The sequence below is a fragment of the Mesocricetus auratus genome, unplaced genomic scaffold (assembly GCF_017639785.1).
Source record: "Mesocricetus auratus isolate SY011 unplaced genomic scaffold, BCM_Maur_2.0 Super-Scaffold_100024, whole genome shotgun sequence".
Taxonomy (NCBI): domain Eukaryota; kingdom Metazoa; phylum Chordata; class Mammalia; order Rodentia; family Cricetidae; genus Mesocricetus; species Mesocricetus auratus.
In genome coordinates, this window is record NW_024429205.1 from 11615289 (window position 1) to 11641835 (window position 26547).

General features: G+C 46.0%; 1 protein-coding gene across 1 annotated transcript in view; it reads right to left on the reverse strand.

Annotated features, from left to right (window-relative positions):
- Nucleotides 1-18259, reverse strand: part of Cyria (CYFIP related Rac1 interactor A) — a 105451-nt gene extending 87192 nt beyond the window's left edge. The window contains exon 1 of the mRNA XM_040730720.1: nt 18184-18259. The gene's annotated coding sequence lies outside the window, so the exon portion shown is untranslated. The remainder of the gene's footprint in view (nt 1-18183) is intronic.
- Nucleotides 18260-26547: the final 8288 nt, after the last annotated feature.

A 26547-nucleotide genomic window follows, 5' to 3' on the forward strand; every position in this document is an offset into this window, starting at 1 on the left:
TGGTCACATATTATATAGCAAGTTTCCCATATTGGGGTTAGTCTATACTATTTTCCCGACTCCAAAAGAGCACACAGCTTATACTGGCTGCCATGTGACTTGGATGTAGCGCCAACTCTTCCATGGAAGGGCATCAACATTATAGGACACTCGGTCATTTGCCTTGTTTAGCAAATGGAATTTGAGCAGCACAGAGAATGCTGCGTCCCAGCAGAGGACTCTGCAGGCTTCTCAAGTTTATGATGCTTTTCTCACCCTCTTCTCCATGCCTGAGCCCGACATATTCCAAAAAGCATCTGGTCCCTCAGCCCCAGTCCCGGTTATAACAGGACATGTAGGAAGAGCTGTAGAAGCCCACTCACAGCCTCTGAAATGTGCCATAAGGGGGGATACTTGCTGCTATAAACTACTGGGATAGGATTTTATTTCTTGCCTCAGCAAAACTGACTGATACAACTACATTTTCCCAGATCATTTTGTGTTTACAACTGTTATAATGGAACAGGTAAGAGAACCATTCTAGGAGTAAGGTCCCTAAGACCCGAGATACAGTAAGGCAAAGCCTGAACAGAAGATAAATCAAACAGGAAGGATCTAAAAGCAGGATAAACAAATCCATGTGCATTTTAATAGCCAATGAGAAGACTATCCTACCTGTGTGAAGTAAAACCCATACAAACCGCAGATAATTAAACCTCCAGCAAACCATAAAGTTTTTATTGGTCTTTGGGATATTTCCCAGCATCAGGTGATCTAGCAAGAGACTAAGAAGCCTGCAACTAAAGACACCAGAGTCAAAGTGCATAGCTACTAATCGCATTAAACAAGATGGGCCATCTCCTCAGCTCTCACCCGCAATGCTGAATGGCGCCATGTGGTCACACCGAGGGGCCGGATGAAGGGGTGGTTGCTCCTCTGAGGCCCTGGGAACTCTCCCTGAGCTCAGGATGGGGAGTGGTCTAAACTCCCTGACAAAAATTCCCAGAATGCCCACCACATGCCTGGAATGAGAATGGGGAACCGTAACCGAGTGTGTGTGATTTCAGGCGGACACGGCGAGCACTGACCTCCATGTCTCTTCAAGGAGGTACTCATTCAGGACAGACATTCACAGGCCCTGTCTCACTCCAGTGACTAAGGCGACCTTCTCGTTCCTGTTGTTGATTCGAAACTCACGGTATTTTTAACTCTCCTTTCCCTTTTACTTTCAATTAAAAAAACCAATCCATTCAACAGGGGTGAGTGAGTCAGCTTGGTCACCAGATTAGACACACTTCACCCTGACCCCAGGCTTCCCAGTCCAGTCCAGCCTGCTGGTAGACAGGGCAGGTGTTCTGCAGCAGCTCAGCTCTCTGCTAGCAAGCTTGCCTCTCAGCAGACATTTCTAGGGGCACTGGCACCTCGCATGCGGTTTCCCACCACAATTCACATAGCTGGTTTCCAATGCTAACCCAGGCTAACCATTTGACACCACCCGCCCCCGCTGCCCACAGCTGATGTTTCCATGCAATACCAGGCCAGCCTCCGCCGAGCTTCCCCCGCCCCCCATCACTGTAATAGCAACTAAAAAAAAAAAAAAAACAATCAACAGTCACCTCCTGGTAGTCAGCTAAGTGTGCCTGTGTGTGTGTGTGTGTGTGTGTGTGTGTGTGTGTGTGTGTGTGTGTGTGATTAAAGCATTACATTGAACTACGGAGACCAAATCGGAATATAAATCAGGAGAAGTAGCTCTGAAGGCTGGAAGAAAGCCCGAACAGGCGGCTGGAGACATACCAAGAGGAGCAAAGTTGACACAAATTGAGATGGGAACAAATGTTAGCGACTTCATCTGAACCCAGGCATCACATGGTGAACAGAGGCCCTTCTAGGCATGTGAGTCACATACTACAATCTGGGCAGGACTTTAATCTGTGTCAGGGCTTGCTTGTTACTGTAAAATTCCCTAGAGAGGGAGGGGAGCAGGACCAACCCCAGTGGGGGATGAGGGCAGGAAAGTCCATGGAACATCACTGGCAGGCACAAAATTACCTTTGCCTTCTTTAATATCAGGTACCACAAGTATTCTCTTGTTGGTTTTTTGTTTTGTTTAACATCTTCACTTCAGAAACTTGAAAGGTGTGTTTGAATCAGAGAATCAAAAATATTCATCACAAATGTTGGAGTCCAGAAGAATTCAGTCTCTCTGGGGCCAGGGCTTATGCAACCTACACAGGCTTCTTCAAGATCTATTTTGTTTAGTGTGTGTGTGTGTGTGTTTGTGTGTGTGTGTGAGAGAGAGAGAGACAGAGACAGAAACAGAGACAGAGAGACAGAGAGAGACAGACAGAGAGAGACAGACAGAAAGAGACAGAGACAGATAGAGAGAGAGACAGAGACAGAGAGACAGAGACAGAGAGAGACACAGAGAGAGACAGAGACAGAGAGAGAAACAGAGAGAGAGACAGAGACAGGGAGAGACAGAGACAGAGACAGAGAGACAGACAGAGAGAGACAGAAACAGAGAGAGAGACAGAGAGACAGAGAGAGAGAAAGACAGAGAGACAGAGAGAGACAGACAGAGAGATAGACAGAGAGACAGACAGAAAGACAGAGAGACAGAGACAGAGAGAGACAGAGAGAGAGACAGACAGACAGACAGAGCGAGAAAGACAGAGAGAGAGGTATGTATGAATGAGGCTGTGTGTGTGTCCATGTGAGTGTGCACAGGTGTGCCTGTGTGTAGGTGGTCTGTGTGTGTGCAGGTGTGTCTGAGTGTGTTCAGGTGTGCCTGTATGTGTGTGCAGGTGTGTCCATGTCTGTATCTGTTGGGGAGGTGTGTGTAACTGACTGCAGAGAACTACAGAAGACACTAGACCCCCTGGGTTTGAAGCATCAGGCAGTTGTGAGGCATCCAATGTGCTTGCTAGGAAACAAGTCTGGATCCTGAGCAAGAGTAGTGCATGCTTCTAACCACGGAGCCATTTCTCCAGCAACACCCACCCCCCCCAGGCTCTTTAAGGTTCATGTGCAGTCTGTTCATCTCTCAGAGATAGTTATTTAACTAGAAAAAGAAAAACTCTTTGCCTTTTCCCTTTACATTTTACTTAAGCCAACCTTCCACCTGTTAAAAAAGAATTGCTTTCTCCCTAGCATGCACGAGTGAATACGCTTTCATCCTACACCCGTGGCATACACACTGTTGTAATTTGACTCTGAAGTATGCCCCACACACAGTTGTGTCTCAAAAGCTTTGTCTCCAGCAGATGGTACTACTTGGGAGGTGAGGGAAACTGTGGAAGTTATGGCCCATTTGGAGAAGATGGGTCACTGGAGACAAGTCCTTGGGTATATGGATAACTCGTGTGATGCCTCCCTCATGCGCTCTCACTGCCACCATGAGCTGAGTTGTGCCATTTCCCCCTGTGACAGACTGCAACATGAGCCCAAAGGAACCTTTCCTCACTTGCCTACGTCCCAGCAATGTAATAACTGATACACAAACATGTACGTTCATGCACACACACACACACACACACACACACACACACACACACACACACACACTTTGGTTGAAGCTCCAAGCTCATTCCCTTGTAAAAAAAAGACACCATAATGGCCTCCCCAGAACTTCATGATGTCCTCTCCAATTTCAACTCATCACTATCTTCTAACTGGCTCACATTGGCAAAAGTCGCTAGGGACAGCTTTCTACCCCAAGGATACAGGCCTCAGATTGGGAGGCACGAGAAGGCGGAAGAGGCAGCGTTAGAGGTCCCCTTAACCATCAAGATGTTCCTCATAGCCCTCTTCTCTCCCCTTTAGCTCACCTGCAATCTCCGTGTTGCCTCCTACCCAAGAATCAGCTCAGGCCTCTGCATACTAGCGCTCTGCTCTGGGAGAAGGGTCCCACCAACAGAGAAGACTCTTGACTTCCTTGAAGGTTTCCCCTGCTACCCTCTGAGTCACATCAATGGTGAATGGGAGTCCTGGATGAAATCCTATCACACTTTAGGGTATCTGGAGAGCTTTCCCTGTCTAGCTCTGTCCCCAGCAGGGACCTCCTGTGCTGCTAATCCCTGGGGGGCTCCTCCTCATCCTCAGGACTCCAGGTAACACCCTCCCCTCCACTATTTTCAGGCTTTCCTGGCAGCACCTCATTCATTCTACAGCAATCCTGCTTGATGATGGCTTTTTTTTTTTTTTTTTAGCAAAACTCTAGCCAAGTGGGGTGTGGAGCCAGCACACCAATGCTCCCATGGTTCAAATCATCTTTAACTAGGACTTTTGGCTTTGAAAAAAGAACGAAGCAGAGGTGTTCACAAAAGCCGAACTCTCCTGGTGCCCCAGGCCTCCACAGTGTGCTAGAGATGTGATTACAAACCAGCCCAGGCTCGCCCTCTGGGCGCATAGTCTAGTGTCAGACATGCCAGTGAAGCAGAGACGATAAATATGAAGTCTATGTTCTTGGTCAGAGGGAGTCGGGAGGTACTAAAATCACAGGTTGGTTGGCTGACAACCTCACTGCCTGAAACCCACGGTGCTCACTCAGCTGTGGTTGGTTGGTTACCTTCAGGTCAGGGACACTGCTTTGGCATTTGCCGAGGCTCAACATTGACAATGGTTTCCCATGACCCGCCACTTGAGGTTCATTTTCTCACTTCCTTCAGGTCTTCACACAGTCCCCACCTTCTGGTGAGACCTTCCCTGATCATCTTGCTCAAAATAGTGATTAGACTTCCTCCCAGCCAAGCCCCACCCTCTATACCAGCATTTCTCAACTTGTGGGCTGTGACCTCCGCTCCCCCCGGGTCCGAATGACCCTTTCACAGGGGTCACCTAAGACAGTCAGAAAGCACAGATATTTATATTACGATTCATAACAGTAGCAAGATTATAGTTATAAAAATAATTTTATGGTTGGGGTCACCACAACATGAGGAACTGTCTTAAAGGGTCGCGGAATCAGAAACGTCGAGAACCACTGGTCTACACCTACCTCGGCTTTCCTTTTCTTCATGCAGTTTACTACCCTGTTTTATTTGCTTATGTGTCATGTGCAGCATGATGAATAAATGACCCAGAGACAGATATTGTGCTTCAAGCTTCAAGCTAAAGTTCAGAAGAGCAAAGCAGCTGGCTGCTAGCTCTCACCTCCAGCTCAGGCTCAAAAGCGATCCTGGCTCCATCAAACCTCAGACTGCAATCCCAGACTGCTATGCTCTCCTCAGTGTGGCTGGAGACTCCTGAGACTGCATGCCCTCCTATTTTTAGTGTGGAGTGAATGGCAGCTCTGAGACCCTGTTCCTATCTTAAATACCTCTCATGAGACCTGGGATAAAAGGTGTGAACTCTAATTCTCTTTTAGACCAATTCACTCGAATGTGTTCCTGGGTGGCCTTGAACTAACAGAGATCCATCCGCCTTTATCTCCTGAGTCCTGGGATTAAAGGTGTATGCCACCACCTCCTGAGCTCTATAGCTTGTGGATGACTTTGCTTCTGAATCCTCAGGCAAGCTTTAATACATCATACATAATATATCACCATAGTCATGGTCCATCTTTCCCCATCAGAATAGAGTTATCCGCGAAGCCAGGGAGTTGCATCTGTCTGGTTCACAGCTTAATCCCCAGAAAAGTACCTGTTTTGGGATCTATTAAACAAGTGGATAGATAGAAGGATGGATGAATATGGTGGGAATGGGAAGGTTTCCAGAAGCAAGGTCTATAAGAAGTGAATCCCTAAGGATCTGTTGAAGTAAAGACAGTACCTTGGAAAGAGGATACAACTCCTGTGTGATTTGGGACAAATTATATTCCATCTTTTATTCTGTAATATGGAGCTAATGAAAAATATATGCAAGTCTATGATTAGCCATAAAACTAAAAAACAAGGAGTTTTGGCTAAAAAAAAAATTGTCAACCACTATGTGGACTGATGAAGCATGGAAAAAGCCAAAGGGAAGCATGCCTTTCTCCACATTGGGGCCTCAGTTTTGCCACAGAAAGAAGCCGGGAAAGCCCAGTACAGTGAATTTGGGAACTGAAGAGTCATCAGGACCTGATCCCAGACTTTAATAAGGATGCCTGCATTCTAGGCCAGAGCAAATGTCAAATATTCTCTGAACTGTGGTCTGTAAATGGCTCCTGCATAAAACAAGCCAAGTATTTTCTATTGGATTCACCTTCCTGAAAGTAAGTGCAACAACACTCTGCATCTGAAGTAAGTGCAACACTCTGCATCTGAAGTAAGTGCAACACTCTGCATCTGAAGTAAGTGCAACACTCTGCATCTAAGCTTTGCTCTCTATATAATGAGCACCCAGCATCTTCTCCCATTACTTGACACATGTGAAAGTTTCCAGAGCAGCGTCTGGCACTTTGGAAGCACATGGCTAACAGAAGATACTATTTGCATGAAATTTACATACATTAAGGTAGGGGGAACCATGAAATTCCATTTGGGAAAAAGGCAAAGAAAATCAAGCTGCGGTTGTATTTTTCTGAAGCTTAAGGGACTAGTCGTGGATAGAAAATGGGACAAGGGACTAGTCGTGGATAGAAAATGGGATTTTCTTTTGCTGAAAAAAAAATCTGTGACCTAGAACCATTGTGAATTGTGTGGTATGGCAATGCAGACAATTTTCAGAGACACACAGATTGTACCCCAATCATGCTGCCCACTTTGGGTCCTATATCTTCAGGATATTTCAGAAAAGCATTCTTAGGTTCGGGGCCTTGATTCTTAAAGGGGGAATAAAGATGTGCCTGAGAAGGATATACAAAAGACTGCCAGCAAGACAATTAACACCCATTAAGAGCTAATGCTTGCTGAAGATCATAACTTATTTTAATTAATACAAGAGGAGATTTAAGATTCCTTAAGAACTTAGGGGCCACCTTCGGTCTAGGTAACCTGAAAATTATTATTAGTTAGAAAGAAAAATAATTCACACATTACAGTGAGCCCACCATAGTTATTTTAATGTATATGGGTCAATTAAGATAGTGGCTGAATCTGAGGTTAACAGATAAACTTATAAAACTTACTACCTTACTAGAGTCTCAGAAAGTACAGTGAGGGAAGGAAGGGGAGGGAAGGAGAGAGGGAGGGAAGGGGAGGAGAGGGCTCCAGCACACAGTGGGTTAAAGTAAGAAGCAAACAGGAGATAGGCACATAGTGTGGTATACATACTGCTATGTTCACAATCATCTCTACATTCCAGTTCAGTGGGAAACCCAATTTCTATCCTGTACAAAGAGGCTCTCCACAAGAATAACTTCAGGCTAAAGACAAATCTGCTCCCCCACCCCCACCCCCATCTCAGGAGCCTCTGGGACTGGTGGGCAAGGGCAGGCCTGTCTCCTGGTCCAGCTTCAAGAGACACTATATCAAACTCTCTCATTAGAGGTGGAAGAACTGAGGCTCACAAAGGGAAGTAAGTGGACCTCCTGAGGCGGGGCGAGACCAGCTGCAGAACCAGGCTCCGTACCCCAGGTCAGTAACCATACAGGCTTTTCTCTGCCTGCAGCCCCTCCCTAATGCGCACCAGCTCAGCGAACAGAATTGTGTAGCTAGGGTTTATCTTTGCTCTGTTCCCTCTCTTTTACAGCTAGTCCACAGACTCTGCTCTCCACCCCCTCCCCTGTTGCTTTGACCTGTGAGAACATGCAGGAGGCAGGGACAGGAGCAAGCCGGAGCTCGGCAGGGCAGAGACAGCTCAACAGTTTCTACTCTGCATGCCTCGGTTCCCTTCCCTTCCTTTCCCACTTCTCCCAGTGGTCTGTGTCAAGCAAAATGGAGTATATCCTTAGTTCCCTATTCTTTTAAAACCTGTGTCCAAGATTCTTTATTTTTTAAAGCCACACTCAAATGTTTTGAATTTTTAAAAGGCACATTTCGAATGAATTTTTACAAGGGTCTGGCTCTTTAGCAGAAGCATTAGAAACTCCCAGGAGGCTTGACTTAGCTGCATTCTGCCACTTAGTTTGCCTCTTTCTGTGGTCACTGGTACCTGAAAGGTCCCAGATGGTCACTCAGCTGCAGCTGCAGGAGCACTTGAGAAGTCAGTTCCCTTCGTAAGTCAAAGCCATGCCTCTAAAACCCAGGCAGACCCTGCCTGGAGCAGCACTGCCCTAGATCTGAATAAACAAACACACACATGCCCCCAACGTGTGCACTCCACACCCCCCCCAGCATGCTCTCCTATGTTCACATCCAGCACACACATCCATGCAGTATATCCATATTCTCATCTCTCACCCATTCACACACCCATAACATGGGGTGCACACCCATTGCCTGCACACACTCGCTCATTGCACTCCTAACAGAGCATCCATACAATCACAGTTCATCTACACATTTGGCCTACTCTCAAACACACACTTACTACATTCTTACCCACCTTCCACAGTCTACCACATTGTATGAGCACAGCAGGCTCAGTGGGGTAAGGTTCTTGCTGCCCAGCCCAGTGGCCCACATTTGATCCCTGTAAGCCATGTGGTGGAGGGAGAGAACCAATTCCCACAGGCTCTCCTTTCAACTCCATCACCCAAGTGTCATGGTAGGCACATGCACACATTTCTCTCTCTCTCTCTCTCTCTCTCTCTCTCTCTCTCTCTCTCTCTCTCTCTCTCACACACACACACTAAATAAGTAAGCTTGTATGTAAGTGAGAAACATATACCCACATAGTAAATAAGTAAACAATAAATAAACTTGTATACAAGTAACACACATAGCTCACACACTAAATAAGTAAACAATAAATAAACCTGTATACAAGTAACACACATACACATACAGGCTTCTGTAACACATAAAGTCCAACACTCTGAAACGGGCCGTATTCATAGTCCCTCCGAGATCCCATTAGTCTGTACCAGTCAAAGGCTTTGAAGAATCCAGACCCTACTGCCATTTCTGTACCATGGAAACTACCCCTTACATTGAAGCCCCAGATCACAGTTCCTGCTGAGGGAGAGTCTACTACAGCTGATCAGGAGTGATCCCCAAAGAATGAAGAACTACAACTTGTCACACCTCATGGATCCTGGAATAAGTTTCAACTTTCAACAGGGCAAAAGTCAGAATTATGATATACGCTAAGCATAAAGTCAAAAGACAGAGGGGGGAGGGTTGAGGGATTGCCTGGAACACTGGTTATACAATTTCTTTGCCTAAATGCCCCTACTCAAGTACCTGGTCCACACACAGATGTGGACTATAAGAATAGACTCTGCATCTTTCATTTTCTTGAGCAGACCTAGCCCTGGTCCTCCACTCCCAAACAGAGAACTGTTCCAGCCCTCTTTGGCACCATAATGTCCAGTGTGTTCTTAACTTGTTATTATAGAAAGCCAGACAATCATGACAAAGCCACATTGGGACCACAGTCACGGTCTTCTTGGTCCACCAACCAGCAAGTTCTTGATGGTACTGTCCCTAAGAATGACAGTGAAGGTTCTGGGGATAAACTGCATCAGAAAGGCAAGGAAAGATCACTGTGGAAAGTAAAGGAAAGGAAAGTTCCAGAAGATACTGAGACAACACGCGAGAGGCCTTCTTGTGTCCTGAATGGAGGCCGCAGGAGGCAACAGGCAGGCGGTTAGTGCGCCCCTCTTCCTGTCCTTTGGGACCCTGGCCTCCACATCCAGGCTCAAGGAGATAAAGGGCATTTACTTAAACTTGGTTTCTAGGAGGCAGAGAAGGGAAGTAACAAGGCCAAGGTCACTCAGTAAGTCAAGAGCAAGCCCAAAGTGAGAGCCAAGATCTTCTCACGCTTGGCTTGGGGCTTCTCACTTCCTCATGCTCCCCCTTCGAGCCTGGTTCCTCCTTACAAGGCTAAAATGATGAGTCAGACTGAAAAAGTCCCCTCTGTCTTCCCCTAATGCCACACTTGGCTAAAAGCAACAACAAAATTCCAATTTATTTTTACTTCTAAGAAAGTTCTGCTTGAAAACTACCTTGTCCTTTTGAAACTTTCGGAAGCCATGTTGGAACAAATTGTTATTACTCTTTTACTCCTAGCAATAATGTTCACATAATGCATTTCTAATTATTTAAAGTGGGAAAATATGGAAGTGGTCGCTGATGCTTTTGGCTAGAGCAAAATGAATGATGTGCACATTCTCTCTGTTCTAACTTGCTTTCTATTGTGGTGATAAATACTATGACCTAAAGCAACATGGGGAGGAAAGGATTTACTTGGCCTACATGCCCCAATCATAGCCAATCATTGAGGAAAGTCAGGGGCAGGAACTCAAGGCAAGAACCTGGAGTCAGGAACTGAAGCAGAAACCAGAGGAACACTGCTTACTAGATTGCTTAACCTGCTTCCTTATACCACCAGGACCACCAGCCCTGGGGTAGCACCATGCACAGTGAGTAGTCCTTCCTACGTCAATCATTCATGAAGAAAATGCCCTACAGAACTGCCTACCTGTCCATCTGATGGAGGCATTTTCTCAATGGAGGTTCTCTATTCCTAGAGGACCCTCTTCCCATATGACACTAGCTTGTGTCAAGATGCCAAAAACCTAACCAGCACACCACACTTTCTCCAGAGGTGGACTTGTGGCTATGGTTTCCTAATCCTATACTGTAATCTCCTGTAGGCATTTTGCAATAGAAGCCCACCGGTCCTCACCAAAATGCTTTTCTCAGACCAGATGTGCATCTAAATTCCAAGTTCTGCATACTTCAGAAAGGAACACAGTACACAACTACCTACTGTGTGTACCTCGAGGAGGGTCCGACACACTCATCTTTCTGCTAAATATTCTCATTTATCCCAAGTGAGACCACTAAGAGTTACAGAGTGTCACGTAAAACTGGGCTAGCTTTTACTTCCAAAAGAGTGATGCAGTCGGGCGCTGGTGGCACACGCCTTTAATCCCAGCACTAGGGAGGCAGAGGCAGGAGGATCTCTGTGAGTTCGAGGCCAGCCTGGTCTACAGAGCGAGTTCCAGGACAGCCTCCAAAACAATACAGGGAAGCCTGTCTTGAAAAACCAAAAAAAAAAAAAAAAAAAAAAAAGAGGAAATTTTTTTCTACCTTCAGAGTTTTTTAGATTTTTGGACTCAACAATAAGAGGGTGCAGATATGTCAGAAAAATTTGCTTTTGACCCTATTTATTATATGTGAAGGCATTCAAGAGCATGGGTTTGAAATCTCAACACACGGGGGTGGGGCATGTTTGAGAAATAAGGAAATAAGCAAAGAGAGAGATAGTAAAATGTGCCCAGATTCTCGGCTTTCCTTCTTAGGATTTATCAGTACTACAAGATTATTTTGTGTATGTGCTAGGGAATGAAGGCTCACAGGCTAGAGACATGCAACCACAGGAAGGGACTTTTCAGAGGAGATTCAGTGACAGGTTGTGGTGGGGGGAGTTTTGTGGCTGCTCGCATCAGAAAACCAAAGAGGAACCTACAGGAACAGCCAAAACTTTTCAAACAAATTCTATTCAAAGCCCGAGCAAAAAGAGAACCTGATAAATATTTAATCCACATATCCTTCATACCATCCACGAGGCACAAGCATCATCAACTACCATTCACAAACTGGAAGACATCACAGACTTAAGGACTCTGACCAAGGGAAATGCCAACATTCCAAATCACGTCTGTTTGCTTGGAAGAAGTGCAAGGACTCCCAGGCATATGGCATTACTTTCTCCTCGACATCTCTCCTATTCTAATATCTCCTAGCCATCCATCCCTCCATCCATACCCCGCTCAAACTAGAATACAGAAAGACAGCAGAGGTATTCATGCACATCTGACTCTGTCATTCTGTAAGCTGAGAACATAGTTCTATTGTATTCCCAGGGTTGCCAGCTGTCCCAGGGAAGAGTATGAAAAATGCATTGCATGGCACCTGCCGCAACCGGGAGGGACCCGCCACTCAGCAAGACTGAGTTCAAACTCAGCTCATCACTATCAGGTCGTATCCTTTGGCAAAATAGGCTGAGCAAAGGGCACCCTGCAAGACATCAGTCAGGCACAGGGAAACACTTACAACACACGCTTGGTTTGATTTAGTTCAACTTTAAAGTATGGCTGCACCTCTGGCTAGCATGCAATTGCTATCTTTGTGAGGTAAGTATTTTACCAAGACACTTGCTTATGGGTACCACATTCCTGACATACGTGTGGTTCCTGTCTGCAATGTGGGTGGTGGAGACAAAATGGTTCTGAAAGGTGATCTACATAGGAGCAGACACCATCGGGGCCGTCTTCCTAGTGAGGCAACATTATGGAAGTTCCTATAAAAACCTCTGCATGCCAGCTTCCCCAGCCACAAGGCCCAGTAAATGTCTGCTGTGCATGTTCTTCAGAACTTTGCCCCAGATGGTTATCAAATGCTTGGTGCTACCTTGTCAACAAGATCTTCTATTGCTCCGTAAATAGTGCTGCTGCCCACATAGTACCAAAAGCAACAACAGAAGATGTGTGTGAGAGAGAGAGAGAGAGAGACAGAGACAGAGACAGAGACAGAGACAGAGAATGCAAGAGAAAGACGGGGGGGGGGCAACTTGTCAAAGCCCTGGTTGCATATGAAGGAGCAGATGCTGTGGATTTAATATTTTTATTGTTTTCTGATTCTCCCATCATGCTCCTGTCCGCTGCCTCTCCCCTTTGGCTGACTTGGAATCAGTTGCATCACTGCTCCTACGTGGACCACGTTGCCAATGGCCTTGAAAGGACTAGAAGGATGTGGGGTAAGTATGTTGTTTATTGCTCCTCATGTGAATTTTAATTTAGCTAAAAAGACTAGACTTTTTAGAAAGATTGAGCCTTTCCCCAAAATGTTTTCAGGGCATTAATTTGCGACAGAAGACAACTGTAGGTGAGACCCAGCCTCTTCTCCGCTCACCTCGATGGAAGTTACAGAATACCGTGTTAGTTTGGCTCCACTTCAGTGAGCTTCCTTGACTTTCTGCTCTCATCAGCATTGACTTTCAATCATTTAGGGAGTGCTCCAATAGAAAATGGCTCCCTTCCTTGGAGGGAGCAGGGTTTCCTTGGCCTGAGAGGAGTACTCTTGACTCTCCTCAGTCCCAGCTCTCTCTCAACAAAGCTGGCTCACCGAGGCTGCCGGGTCTCCCTTCTACACTGGCCGCTGGGTAAAAGAAACCAAAAGGTTTTGAAAGATCATCAGATGAGATGTGGAAAAGTCCTTTCAAGCTATCAAATCCTTCCTGTTCTATGGATGACAGCAATACAGAAGCCCAGGGACTTGCTTGCTCCACCTCCCTTATCCCGGAAGTTGGGCTGGATGCTAATTGCTGAAGCCAGCTGTTATTCCTGGGCACATGCCCTTAGATTTCAGCATTCAAGAGGGAACTGACATGCCCTCAGATGACACCTAAATGGAAGAGGAGAATGGCACCTGATGCATCAGTTTTCCTCTTCCTCTAGATAATGGTTTTATGACTCTGGCCATGCTTAGGCAGATGCTTTCTCCTTTGGAGTGTGGGCTGTATGAGGGCAGGGATGATACCCTACTGATCTGTATGCTCTCAACCCAGTGCAGGCAAAGGGCATGGACCCACATGGTATGCATTTGTTATAGGCATGAATGGTCCCATTTTTATGCTTGATCCATCATAAAACTGCAATTAAACTCTTTGGGGCACTCTATTTCCCAGTTTCATTTTAAAAATCTAATTATCTATGCCATGCAGAATTTTTATTAGAAAGTGAAGTCATTAAATAAGCAGACACCAGACTCAGGCCCTGAGATAATTACAAATAGAAACGCATCTGTCTGCAGGGCTCAGCTGGACCTGGTAAGCAGACTGCTGGGAAACGTGGTCCCTGACTTCAGCACTTGGGTCAGCTGGGACAGCCAGCTTCTACCTTACCCAGAGAGGGCAAGGGAACAATTCTCAAACTACTTCTCACTCTCATCTTGCCTGTCATGAGCTGTATTGACAGGATAAATCCACACCACCTTTGCCTTTGAAAAACTCCCTGTCCACAAGGCTGCCATCAACCATCGGAACTCTGTTGTGTAGTCTGTCTCTAATTCCACACTCCAGGGAAACACTTGTGATGTTTTCCATTCATATGTCCAATGGTAAAATCCTGGCCTGCCCAATGACTTGGGTTATTTTAATGACAAACCAACAGTCCATTCTTGTGCTAACAAAACTACTCTGAATTCCATCAAGCCTTCTTTCTTAACTAAGACATGTCAAACTCCTCTTCTATTCATCACTTGTAGAAAGGAACCAGCAGCCAGCTGTGGAAAGCCTTGTTAATGAGGCACTGAGAGCAAAACCCTAATAAACTTTCTAAATATTTACTATGGGTCTGAGTTACAGCAAGACTAGTTCCACCCTTACTAAAATCCACCCAGATTCTTCAAACACACTTATTTTGGGTCACTGACATACCAGCCAAGGAAATGACAAAATTGTATGCCATGGCACAAAGAGTAAGTGGGACTTAGTTTTAAATTCTGGCCCTGCCACTTACTAGCTGACAACACTATGAAAATGATTCTACTTCCCTGCCCCCAATAGAGACAAGCAAATATGTAAACATATATATCCTCACTTTAAAAAAAAACAAGGGGGCAGTTAGAAAGGTCCAGGATTTTTTTTAAAGCAAACATCTATTTTAGATGATTCTCCTAGATAAAAATGCATTCCTGCAACTCTGGAAGTTTGCTTACATTTCAAAAAGTGTTAGAGACTGGCACTTGCCCTGGTGGTGGAGAACGTGGCTTATCTGGTGGCACATAACTCGCAGATTAACCAGCAATGCTAGGAGTCTGAGGGTGGGCAATTTTTAACTTTCCTAGATAATGAATAGATCTCCAAGGGCCAGAATCCAGACAGCCATCTCCTGAGATTCTAGGAGGCCCCAGAGGCCCAGTAAGAAGAGAACTCTTTTTTCTAATCAATATAACTAAATAGCAGCAAGTCTAGTGTGAGATTGGCACCATGCCAGGTCCTATAAACATGTAAGACCATTTAATCCCAAAGAAGGCAAATGTAAGTGTTAGAGTTTTACTGCCACAAGAAATGGAGGCTCGGTGAGGTCAGGCAGGACTCCCGAGTCAGAGGCAGGACTCCAGAGTCAGAGCACACCACGACGGAACGTCAACTCATGTCTGATTCCAACGTCCTCCCCTCTTTCCAAGCACTGTAAGACTTAATCTTGGATCCTTGTGGCACCACAGACAGGAGTTTTAACCAAGATGAAGTATGAACCTGAAGCTACTATGAAAGAGTCAAAACTCCCAGAGGCATGCAGGACTGACTCCTAAAGGAGGGCTCTCTTTGATAATAATCCTACTCTATGAAGGCTAAATGAGGGCTTCCCAAGAGGACAGTAGCTGTACTACAGCCGCAAAGCCCAGGATACCTGAATCAATTGACTTACCATGAGGTGTTAACCTCTAGATTCCCATGTCACCTGTCCCTATGTCAAGACACTCCCCTGACTACATCACAAGACTCTATCCCAAGGTCTACCTCCTCCACCAGATCATACTTTTTAGAAATGGGAGTAGTGTCTCCACGATGCCCACACTGCATTTGGTATGAAAATTCAAGGTGTATAAATGAAGGCGTGCATTCCATGAACACGCCACAAAGTAAGTTGAGAAAATGACACCAGCCTTGTGAGATTATGACTTAAAATCCTAAAACCTTCAACCTGTCAATAGTGGCTCAAGGCATCTCATTAATCTGAGATCTGCCAACATAAACTAGGGGAATTAAAGGTCTTTCAGCCCTCCAACCATTCATTCAAAACATACCTGATAGGCTAATCCCTCCCATCCTAAAAGAAGAAGCCATATCAAAGCAGGAAAGATAAAGATGCTATCAAGTCTATTTTAAAGACTGAATGAGGTCCATGTGAGTGAACTGACTTCCTCTGGGTCAACAGCTGACAGCGAGGCAGGCCATGCATGCCCTTGTCTCTTCATGATGCCCTGATAGAACAAGCCCAGAGCATTGCCATACAAAGAGGAGACAGAGAGAACACAAAGAAGAGAAAAATAGCCAGGACAGGAGGGGCAGCTCCACTGCAGAGTGTCCCTGGCAGGGGACAGTGGGTGATACTCTGGCCCGGGCTAGCTCTCTGGGAACTCCTCGCTCAGGGGTGGCTCTGTGTCCTTGACTCATCCGGTTGCATCTAGGCTCTGGGAGCACCAGCAAGCCGAATTCTTCTCAGTGCTGAGTAAAAACAGGAAGTCACAAGTGGCTTCACTCTGCTCTCAACTTGGGTCTCCAGCACTTAGGGTTCAGGATGCACAAAGGGCATGGAAGGCAGCTTGTGTCCCCAGGGGTGCAGCTGCCCAACCAGGGTCAGGGGACTGGAACCCTTTCTAATTGACCTCCTGATGGGCGGGAAGTCCTCTAGGAGACAGAGCAGGGGGACACAACAGAATAGGAGGCAGGAGACACATCAGCTCCATGACATCCCTTCATTTAGCAAACCTGAGGACTGACTGTGTGTGTTCACAGCAGCCGGAGCCCATGGGAAACAACTCACTTGTTCTGAGCCTAGTTGCCACATCTTCGAGGTGGGGGTGGGGGTTCCCCTCATCTAGAACATTGTCCTGAACATGAAAGCACCCCAGTGAGCTGCCACAAGTGTTTGGCACCCCTTCACAGCAGTGTGCTACCAACTATGCACCCCACCTGGGATGCAACTGTCTTCTCCCTAGAGCCCACCCCCACCCCCATTCAGTTTTCTCTCCTTGCAGGAGCTTGGGGCTTGCAGGAGGTGAAGTTCTGCCAGCCCCCAGCCTGGGCCCAGTGCCCATGTTTATGACTGTTTATTTCAGAGCAAGTAGAAAGAAGAAATTAGAGCCATAAAAGACAGGACAACAGACCAATAAAAACCAGCTCCCAGAAGAGTCAGGGGGAGGAAGAGGCAAAGTGTCACCATAGCAACACAAGACAGTCAGAAACAGGCAACAGGGAAAACAGCCCCTCTTCTGCCTCCTCTCTTGACATGAAACCCTCAAACTCCTCTAGATGCTATGTGAAATGCAGTCCCACTGCGAACCACCCAAACAGGCTGGTCTTCCCAAGCGGAGGCCTGGCCAGGCACCACCCTCCTCTTGCTGCCCAGCATGGGTCCTAGCCCTGCACAGTCCCAGCCCAGATTTCCATGCCCTGGGGACTCAACACTGTGCAGATGGCCTGGGCCAGTCTAGAGCAGGGAAAGTTTCTAATAGGGAAACCACTAAGCTTGTGGGAGCCTTATGACTGCCTGGGGTTCTCTATAGGGCAGGCAGGGAATCACCCATGGAGATGAAACCATACCCAGAACTCAGAATTGTGGCTCTCTCGGTACTGGATGATGGCTGACAGAATTCTGGGGATCTTCACAGGGGCGGGGGTCAGGGTGAGAACTTTAACAGATTTAAATGACAAAGGCCCTGGACCTTGGGACAGAGGCCAGAAAGTTTAGCAGCTTGGAGGAAGACTCGGGGATGGGCTGGTACATTTGGACAAGAGGTGTTCTTGTCAGTCCCTCAGCTGGCAAAGAAGACAGGTGTGCCTACCAAAAAAGCGTGGCTGGCCCTAGACCAATGCCTCGGGAAGTGGGTCAAATTGTTCCCGAAGCTCCAGCTTGGAAAACTCTGCTCCTGCTGGACTCCAGTCTCCAGTTCGGAGTTCTGGTGTGTGCGGAGTGAATGCAGGCAGCGAGGCGAGGTCTTAAGTGCAGCAGCTTGCCTGCTGGCTAAGCACTTCTGTGGCAGGTAGCAGCCGAAGGGTTCAGGTGTGCATGGGCCGGGGCAGGTTTCACCCGCGCCTTGGGGCTGCAGAAAGACGGGGAGCAGGGACCCTCGCAGGGGAACCCGAAGGGAAAAGATTGGGGTCTCCTGAAGAATAGCTCTGGGGTTGAAGGTTGTTCTTAGGGGTGGGAGTGGTTGAGGGGTGAAGGGAGTCGTGTGTTAAGGGAAGAAAATCAAGAGAGTCCCAGTGAGAGGGAGCAATGGACGTACAGACATTTGGCTCCAGAACCAAGAAGAAAGGTTCAAGAGCGGGTCGCGCTGGCCCCCTCCCTCGCCCAGGGCTGCAGGGCACTATGAGCCGGCCGAGGACGGCCATGGTCTACCGCACCCCGCGCCCGAGAGGCCCCCTCGCCTCCGCAACGCCTTTCCCGGCGGGTTCCCAGCTGCGCTCCTTGCCGCGCCCCAGCCGCGTCCGCACCACGCTCACCGGAGTCGCTGCTGCCGCCGCCGCCGCCGCTGTCCCCGCGCCGCCGCCTAGCTCGCGCTCAGCCGCCCGCTCCGCCGCTGTGCAAGCTTCTCCCGCGGCAGCCGCAGCCCGAGAGTCTGCTTCCAGCCCCGCCCCGCCCTGCCCTGCCCCGCCCACGCCCCGCCCCATGGCCCGCCCCTCCCTGCCCCGGGAATCCTGTCACCCAGCAGCTGAGTTCTCTTCTTCTAGCCAGTCTTGGGAGCTAGCACTGTACCTCCTGGCTCACAGCTACCCTGCCATCCCTGGGCCTGGGGCCATTTGCCTGGCTACTCACTAGGAGGCCTGAATTCCCGCATACCCATCTTTCCTCTTCAAACAAAAAGATCCCCCCAAAGACACATCATCGCAATCCACTGACAGACATCCTACACTGACACTAGTGCCCAAGCAAGATCACCCAAAGCCCCAGCCCCTGCTGTCAAGTTACTTTGGATTATGAACCCTGCTTGTCTCTCCCACCTCCCTTGTCTCTCCCAGTCACCCACACCCAGCCTTAAGGGCTGCAGTTACTGGATGGGATCCCCTAAAACATCTTCCCAGTGAAATGCAAGGGTCTTCTAAACAGTAAGTCTGAAATTCTCCTGTGTGAGGGGAAAGTAGCTTAAACTATGGATCACTGTTTTAAAACATCTACCATGGAGGCTTTGTGTGTGCATTAAAGAGAGGGAGATTCCGGAAGCCCAGAGGACAGAGAGGTGCCAAACAGGCTGTGAGTCAGAGGCCCTGTTGGTAGTGCGTGCGTGCGTGCGTGCGTGCGTGCGTGCGTGTGTGTGTGTGTGTGTGTGTGTGTGTGTGTGTGCCTTGCAGACCCCCCCAGTTCTACTGCTCTTTTCTTTTCAGTCAACCAGGGAAGACCATTATAACATTTATATCATCTTAAACCTTCACAGTGTGCCAGGCCCCATGCTGACAGACATAGCAGCGTCTTTGATAGTGGGAACAGAAGGAGGGCAAGCCTGGGGCCCACAAGGCAAGCAGCTTAAGGGAGAGTGTCCCCAGGCGCTGTCCCCTTCCAGAGGCCAATATGAGTCCGCAAGGAGAATTTACCCAAGTCTCCCTGAAGCTCTGACAATGCTTGTCTCTGATGGGTTACCAGGAACTGCTTGCTTAGTGGAGTTTTGGGGTCAGTTTTGGCAAGAATTCCAACAGGGTCTGGGCAGACACAGCCTAGTTATAATAATAGGCTCTCTCACTTGGAAGTGATCCTTGGGTTGCAAAAATCTTTCAAGGTCCCCTGTCATGCCCTAGCCTCTATTGTTAGTCCATCTGCAGACAATTTATGTTACGGTTCTATTAGAGTTTTCTTTTTCTTGCCATGACCTTAGCCTTAACACCTCTCTCTCTCTCTGTCTCTCTGTCTCTCTGTCTCTGTCTCTGTCTCTCTCTCTCTCTCTCGCTCTCTCTCTCTCTCTCTCTCTCTCGCTCTCTCTCTCTCTCTCTGTCCCTCTCTCTCTCTCTCTCTCTGTCCCTCTCTCTGTCTCTCTCTCTGTCTTTCTGTCTCTCTCTCTCTCTCTCTCTCTCTCACACACACACACACACACACACACACCTCTCTATCCTGGCTTCTTTTTTCCTGTATTTATTCCATCTATCTTAAACTTTGGCCAGGCATAGGGAAGGCCATGAATGAATCAGCCCCAGGTGTCACTCGTACCTGAGGAGCAATTATTTTCCAAGTTGAGAAGACTTTTTAGTTTACACACTCCATCTCCAGTAATACAGCTTATGCTGGTGAGGAGAGATTTCTTGACATTTGAGATCTCACTTGGAAGTGGTAGTTTCTGTCTGAAGAAAACCTGGTAGCATTACTGAGCCCATTATGAAATAATAGGGTTTTCTAATTATTGGTATGGAATTTAATAATTAAGTGTTTCCTGAGACACAATAATCAGATAAAACTGTCTTTCAACTTTATCAGTAATGCTAATGACAAGTTCAGAAGTTGTCATAATAAAGACTGTAGGGAAATTAAACTGTCCATTAGGGGCAGGTAAGTTCAGATGGCATTTCCGATGGTAGTCATGCACGGCATGTGCTTGTTTCCATGAACCTTACTATCTCAAGCCAATCAACTCTCAGGGCATCCTCCTTGGGTGGTGGGTTTTTTGTGGTGAGAGACCACACCAACCAAATGCTAGAAACTTTAAAATGACAGAATGAGAACTTGTCCCAGGATTTTGATGACACAGAAAATCTGGCAGCCCAGGCCATGACAAGATAGAACAGGAAATAGTTTGGAAAGAAGACATTGCCCATATAGACCTGGAATAGAAGGAATCTACCATGTGAGGAGAAGCTTCTGGGGGTCTTGCTAAACTGAGAGATGACCTAGTCTTCAACAGCAGCAACTAGGACAGGGACAGTTCACACAGAGCAACAAAGTAGACACTGCAGTAGAGTGGGTTATGCAAACTGAACAGAGTGAAGACCCAGAAGGGTGGGCCAAGGAGAGCTCCCCCTTCAAGACTCAGGTAAAGGGTCCTTGGGACAAACTGTGTGAACTTAAAAAAGATTGCTCTGTCGTTTGGATTGTTTTTCTACAAGATGGGAATTGGGAAGCTTGCTTTAGGTGGTTGATCTGAGGGCATGAATCAGTTGCTTTGGAACTCTGGAAGAAAAGCTTTTTTATTTTTCTTAATTTTAATTAATTAATTAATTTTTATGTATTTATAGACAGGTTCTCACTGTGTAGCCCCAACTGTCCCGGCACTCTCACAGAGCTCTCTCTGCCTGCCTCTGCCTCCTGAGCATTGGGATCAAAGGCCTGCACCAACACTGCCAGGCTGAGGAAAGCTTTTTTAGAGTGGCATCCTCTTGTGCGCCCTGAATTATACTGGATGTCAAGTGAGTGACAGGTTCAGACTTACTGGTAGGCAGGATCTTTCATAGCTGGGGACATGGTGGGAGACTGAAGGATTCCGCATCCTGTCCCCCATAGTGCTCTTTCTCCTATCTGTCTTATATGCTACAAGCTAACAATGCTTTTGCTGTCCCAGATCGTTGGTCTCACCGGGAATTATGTAGTACTTTCCCCTCTGGCATTACTATAGTGGCCTCCAGGGTGCTGAGTTTTCTTGCCAATGGCTGGCCAGGGTCCCACTGCGTAACTAGGGGTTTCTACGGAAACATGGGCCAGGCTTCAGCGGGAGCATAATAGAGTTGATTATGAATATTGAGCCAATTTTCACAGCTGACATGCTGCATATTTCCTTGATACAAAAACTATAGCTTAAACTATGCAGAGAAACTTTGTAGTGGCTAAAAGCTCCTGCCTGTTGCTTCGTTTATGACTAATGCTCTCTGACTCCATTGCTCTTTAAGCTGCTCAGCTTGTCAGGTCTCTCATATTCCCCTTCTTCACACACGGTTCCCCCACCCTTGAACAATCTGCCATCCAGGACCATCCATTGACCTTCTGTATATATGTTTAAAGACTTGATTCAAAAGAAGCCCCTCTGTAATGACTTTTTCCATAAACCCTCATAGTCACCCTCACTTAACTGTTTTTGGGGGCAGCATTTGACTCAATAGTCAAGTCTCCTTATGCACAATAACTATGTTCTATCAAGTCACCCCATTTGAGCTTGTTACACAAACACCGGACCGTGGCTTCTAGGGTAGACACAGGATTAGGTGCCTCTAAGTCTCTAGTTGCAGTTTTATTAACACATCAGCAAACAACCACAGTTTCTATTTAGGGACATCACACTTAATATGTGTTGTTGGTTCGCTGGCATTGAATCCATGGCCAACAGCACTGTCCCCAGTGCCTGTGCAGAATAGATCTAATGTGCATATTTTCTCTGTATCAAGCATCACAGCACTCTTGTGTTGAGGGACTATTGTACAGAACTGGGTTCTGTGTTTCAGAACCACTTTAGACAGTAAAACTGTCAATAACAAGCATAGAAATGAGAACAGGGAAGTACAGTATAACCCACAAGATGGACACAATACCAGAGCTGAAAGGATGATGTCCATCATCTCATCAGCCTTACTGGGAACATGCACTAATATTAGGGTGACAAAGTATTTTTTGATTGAGGTAAGACAGTAAAAGAAAGTCTCAAAAGCATTGGGTGTGTTAGTTTTGATGTTAAGATCATATTTTAATATATATGCATATGCATATATTCATCTTATGTGCATGTGTGTATGAGAGCATATATGTGTACCATGTGGGTGCAGTGCCCACAGGGGCCAGAAGAGGGCAATGAATACCCTGGAGGTGGCATTACAGGCAATTCTAAGCTGCCAGATGTAGGTGCTGGAATCAAACCCAGGACCCCTGGAAGGGTATCAAGTGCTTTTAACTGCTGAGCCATCTCTCCAGCCCCTAAAAATAAGTTTTAACAAGGAAATGAATTTACAGTCTTGGAGTTGTTAAATAATGAGCATCCTAAACATGACTCTCAACTAGACCATGACCTTTGGGAAGCTAAAGTTTATGCTTTATCAGTATTTATAACGTCCAAGCACCCCCAGAGAATACCCAATAAAAAGTTAACATTCAGTGAATCCAGATAGATGAGTATACTATTATTCAGTGCCTTCTCACTATTATTCTTTACATATTTGCCAATATATAAGTATATATATATATTCATCTGTTAATAAAGCTGAAAAATCATGTCTGATTGTTTCAGAGGAATGATAAAGACTCAGTTTGGTTCTTATCAGTCATTTGACCAGAGCCCTGAACTCTGAATACAAGGAGCTCTCTAAAGTAAATGCTTCATCTTGTACATAGCCAGGCATGTTGATATAGGCATTACCCATCCATCCTTCATCACCCATCATCCATCCATTCATCCACCCATCATTTATCATCTATCATCTATCCACCCAAAAAGAGAAAAATGGGGTGATAACAAAGCTTTGTATAAATAGTAAAATGGTGGTCAGTGACAGAGAAAATTATACAGCCCAGGGACTGAAAGGACAAGGCCAGCAGAGTAGTAGGGAGAGGGAACACTTGTAAGCCAGGGAGTAAGGAAAACTACAGGAGCTTGACAGACAGATTTAGTGTAGACCTAGGCTTTCTTCCTCCTCTAACAGCAGTAAGGCATGAGTATAATTCTCCCTGTAGTCTTGTATCAAACCCAAGGAAGTGTGAATCATAACATTGGCCAGAAAGAGTTGGGTATACTACTGACATTTAATGAGTGCCTATTGTATGATGAATGAAAATTTGAATGAAAGAAGAAATGTCCACAGAATTAATGAGTATGATCACAATGCTGGATGCTACTCAACTACCAGATTTGAAATGAAATTGTATTTATTTTTAATACTAAATTTATTTTTATTCTTTTGGTATCTACTCTCAAGGCTTTGGTGTATGGCTTTTCTCTTCTAAGTACAGATTCTCTGGCACTTTCAGTAGGTTGGTTGACTTCAATCCTGGGCTGCCTAGGTAAATGCAAAATTGCTGGTTGTATCAATTTTGGTGTCTTTGACAAATGATTCACCCACTTTAGGAGGCCCAACCTTACCACCCTTGAAGCTTACATGCTCTCCAAAATCACTACCAACAAAGTAATGATACATTAAGGGAGCCTTGAGCAAAGGCTTAAAGCATTTTAAAGGCATACTCCAGTCATCTACATGGCACCTCAAACAGGTAAGTAGGGGTCACTTATGACTGTACCCATTTTATAGTTCAGAAAATTAAGGCTTGGTGTAACTCATTTAAGTCATCAAACTGAATCATAGTCATAAAAGCCAACAAAAGTGTCATTACTCACAGTTCAGGACCAGGCCTTGAGTCTATTGGACATCTCTCCACTGACTCTTCCTCCTCTTCTCCTTCTTCCTTTTGTCTTCTTCTTCCTCTTTCCTCCTCCTCCTTCATCTTCATCCTTGTGCTTCTTCATTCCCAAGAATGAGCAAGTGGATAGACTTAGTTCAGACATAGGTCAAGTTGCTTTCTCTTCCTACCAGAGATGTTGTCAGATTTCAGCACCTGAAAACTCAGTCTGTGTCTGAAAACAGCGTTTGGATTCTTATCACAGACAACAAAACTGACTCCATGGAGCTTCTTGGCAGGCCATGCTAACATGTAAATGTGTCATGCTACATGTGTATGACTATATGTGACAATCACTATGTCAGTGGCCATTTGAACATTTTTCAAAAAGTCTTTAACTATGTGAGAAATGCCTTAATTATTGAATCTTACAGGGACCTCTACATATTAATAATTCACATGTATCTTCTGTGATGTGTGTGTGCATGCGTGCGTGCATGCGTGCGTGTGTGTGTGTGTGTGTGTGTGTGTGTGTAGACCAAAGGTTGATGTGTGTTGTCTTCCTCTATTGTTCTCCATCTTATTTTGAGATGGTCTCTCTCATGACCCCAGACCTCACACATTAGACTAGTCTAGCTAGCCACCTTGTTCTGGGCTTTCCAACTCTCAGTCCTGACCATTGTGCAGTAGGCTTTACATACTGAGCAGTCTCCACAGTCACTATCTTCTGTTTTCTCCTCCTTCTGTTACCTACCAGAAACCATTGATCAACCCTCACTCGAGTTTTAACAGTTTCCAGATGGACTCGCAATGATATTCTTATTTCATTCAATTCGTTGCCCCCTGCAGCCCCAGCGACCCTCTTAAAGGAAACATGGCTGTGGAAGCTCCCCACTGAAACCCCTCAAAGGCTCCCCATGACACTAGGACAGAGCTCATTTATTGTCTGACCTGGATTGCTCTTCCTGAGAGTGTCTTCACAATCTTAAAAGCAAAATGCTGCATCACACTCTCTGCCTTTACATCTTGCGCCGTCCCTTTGTGAACCATCCCCCCTTTCATATGAAATGTAACAAAGTCTTTCCGGAACTCTAACCATGGCACATGTTGGAGTTTTAATTTAAAAATCACACGCACACACGCACACACACACAGCACATCTGCATTCCCAATGTTAGAAAGATAGTGTATACTTAATAAGCATCGTCAGAATTAATCTGTGTTGCTCTATGTTCAAGACACCCAGATTAGAAGACTTTCCCTTTCCAATTATTTATGGGGATATGAAACATATGCAAATCTAGAAGAGCAAAGAGAAACTTTTCTTTCGCCAGAAGAGAAATGTTTGGATGCATTTTTTTTGTGGATGCATCAAACAATACACTCACAAATGTTGTGTGATCCTAAAATAAACTCCCAATTATTGATAATTCATCAAGTCTACCAGAGACTACTCTACTTGTGATGTCGAGACGCTCCCTTTTCTCGTATGCCAACACCTCTACATTTTCTTTGTTTTAATTATAGTCAGCATCCTTTCATTCTTCTGGGACACTTGCCTGCTGGTAGGCTGGGCAGACTATAAATAATAATCATCATCATTAGAGGAAATGTTACCCACATAGTCTATTTTTAGAGCTGATGACAAACCCACAAACAGACCCACTATGACCCTGGCAGAGCAGCAGTGGTTTCTTGAGGCATGTCTTGGGCTCTTGGATGTTTCACCTGTCTCATTAGTGTCACTCATGTGGTGTGGCTGCGAAGATGGCAGCTGCTTCATCTGATCGGCCCCATCAAACTGTGTCCCATCTGTTAATACGAAAATGGATGGAAGATTTCAGAAAATCTGGCGATTTTCGTATTTTTATACATAGATGCAGATTTCTGATTTGCATTTCTTTCATGCCCAGGTTTTGGCGCATTTATTTAGTGTGTATGTAGGGGGAGGGGAGGACCTAGACAGAAAGTGGGCACAACCTTTTATTACATGTATTTAGATATTTCACCATCTTTGAGAGCAGGAAAAGAATTAGAGGTGGTCTCGTTCAGTCTCTTCACTAGACACATTGGAGAAACAGAGGCCTGGAGAGCAAAGATAGTTTCAAGGCCTTGAGACAAGTGAACTACAGAGCTGGAGCACCAACTATGGTGTTCCTATCCTCCTGATGCTGAAGTACTATCCTCTCCGACTCTGATGTGAAGGCTTATAGTCCATGACATATCTAACACGCTGGTTTTCTATTGGCGAGGTTTCAAATTTCCTCTGTAATTCCCTAAGAACTCCCAAATGATGGCATGGGTCTGAATTGAGTCATGTCTCCAAAAACGGAGTAAGCATGCATGATGAACTATCTCACCAGTTCCAAACAGGCAGGGTGCCGTAGCAGGAAGAGACCAGCTCCTAAAATCTAGACACGGAACAGCTCAGCTTTGATCTTGCATGGTTTGGGGCATGTCAGAGACCCACTCCTATCTTGAAATTCTCATTTGTTTACCACAGATGATAAATACTGCCCTGCCTGCCTTACGGCAGCACTCAGAGAAGCAAATGAAGTGTCAGACATGAAAACCGT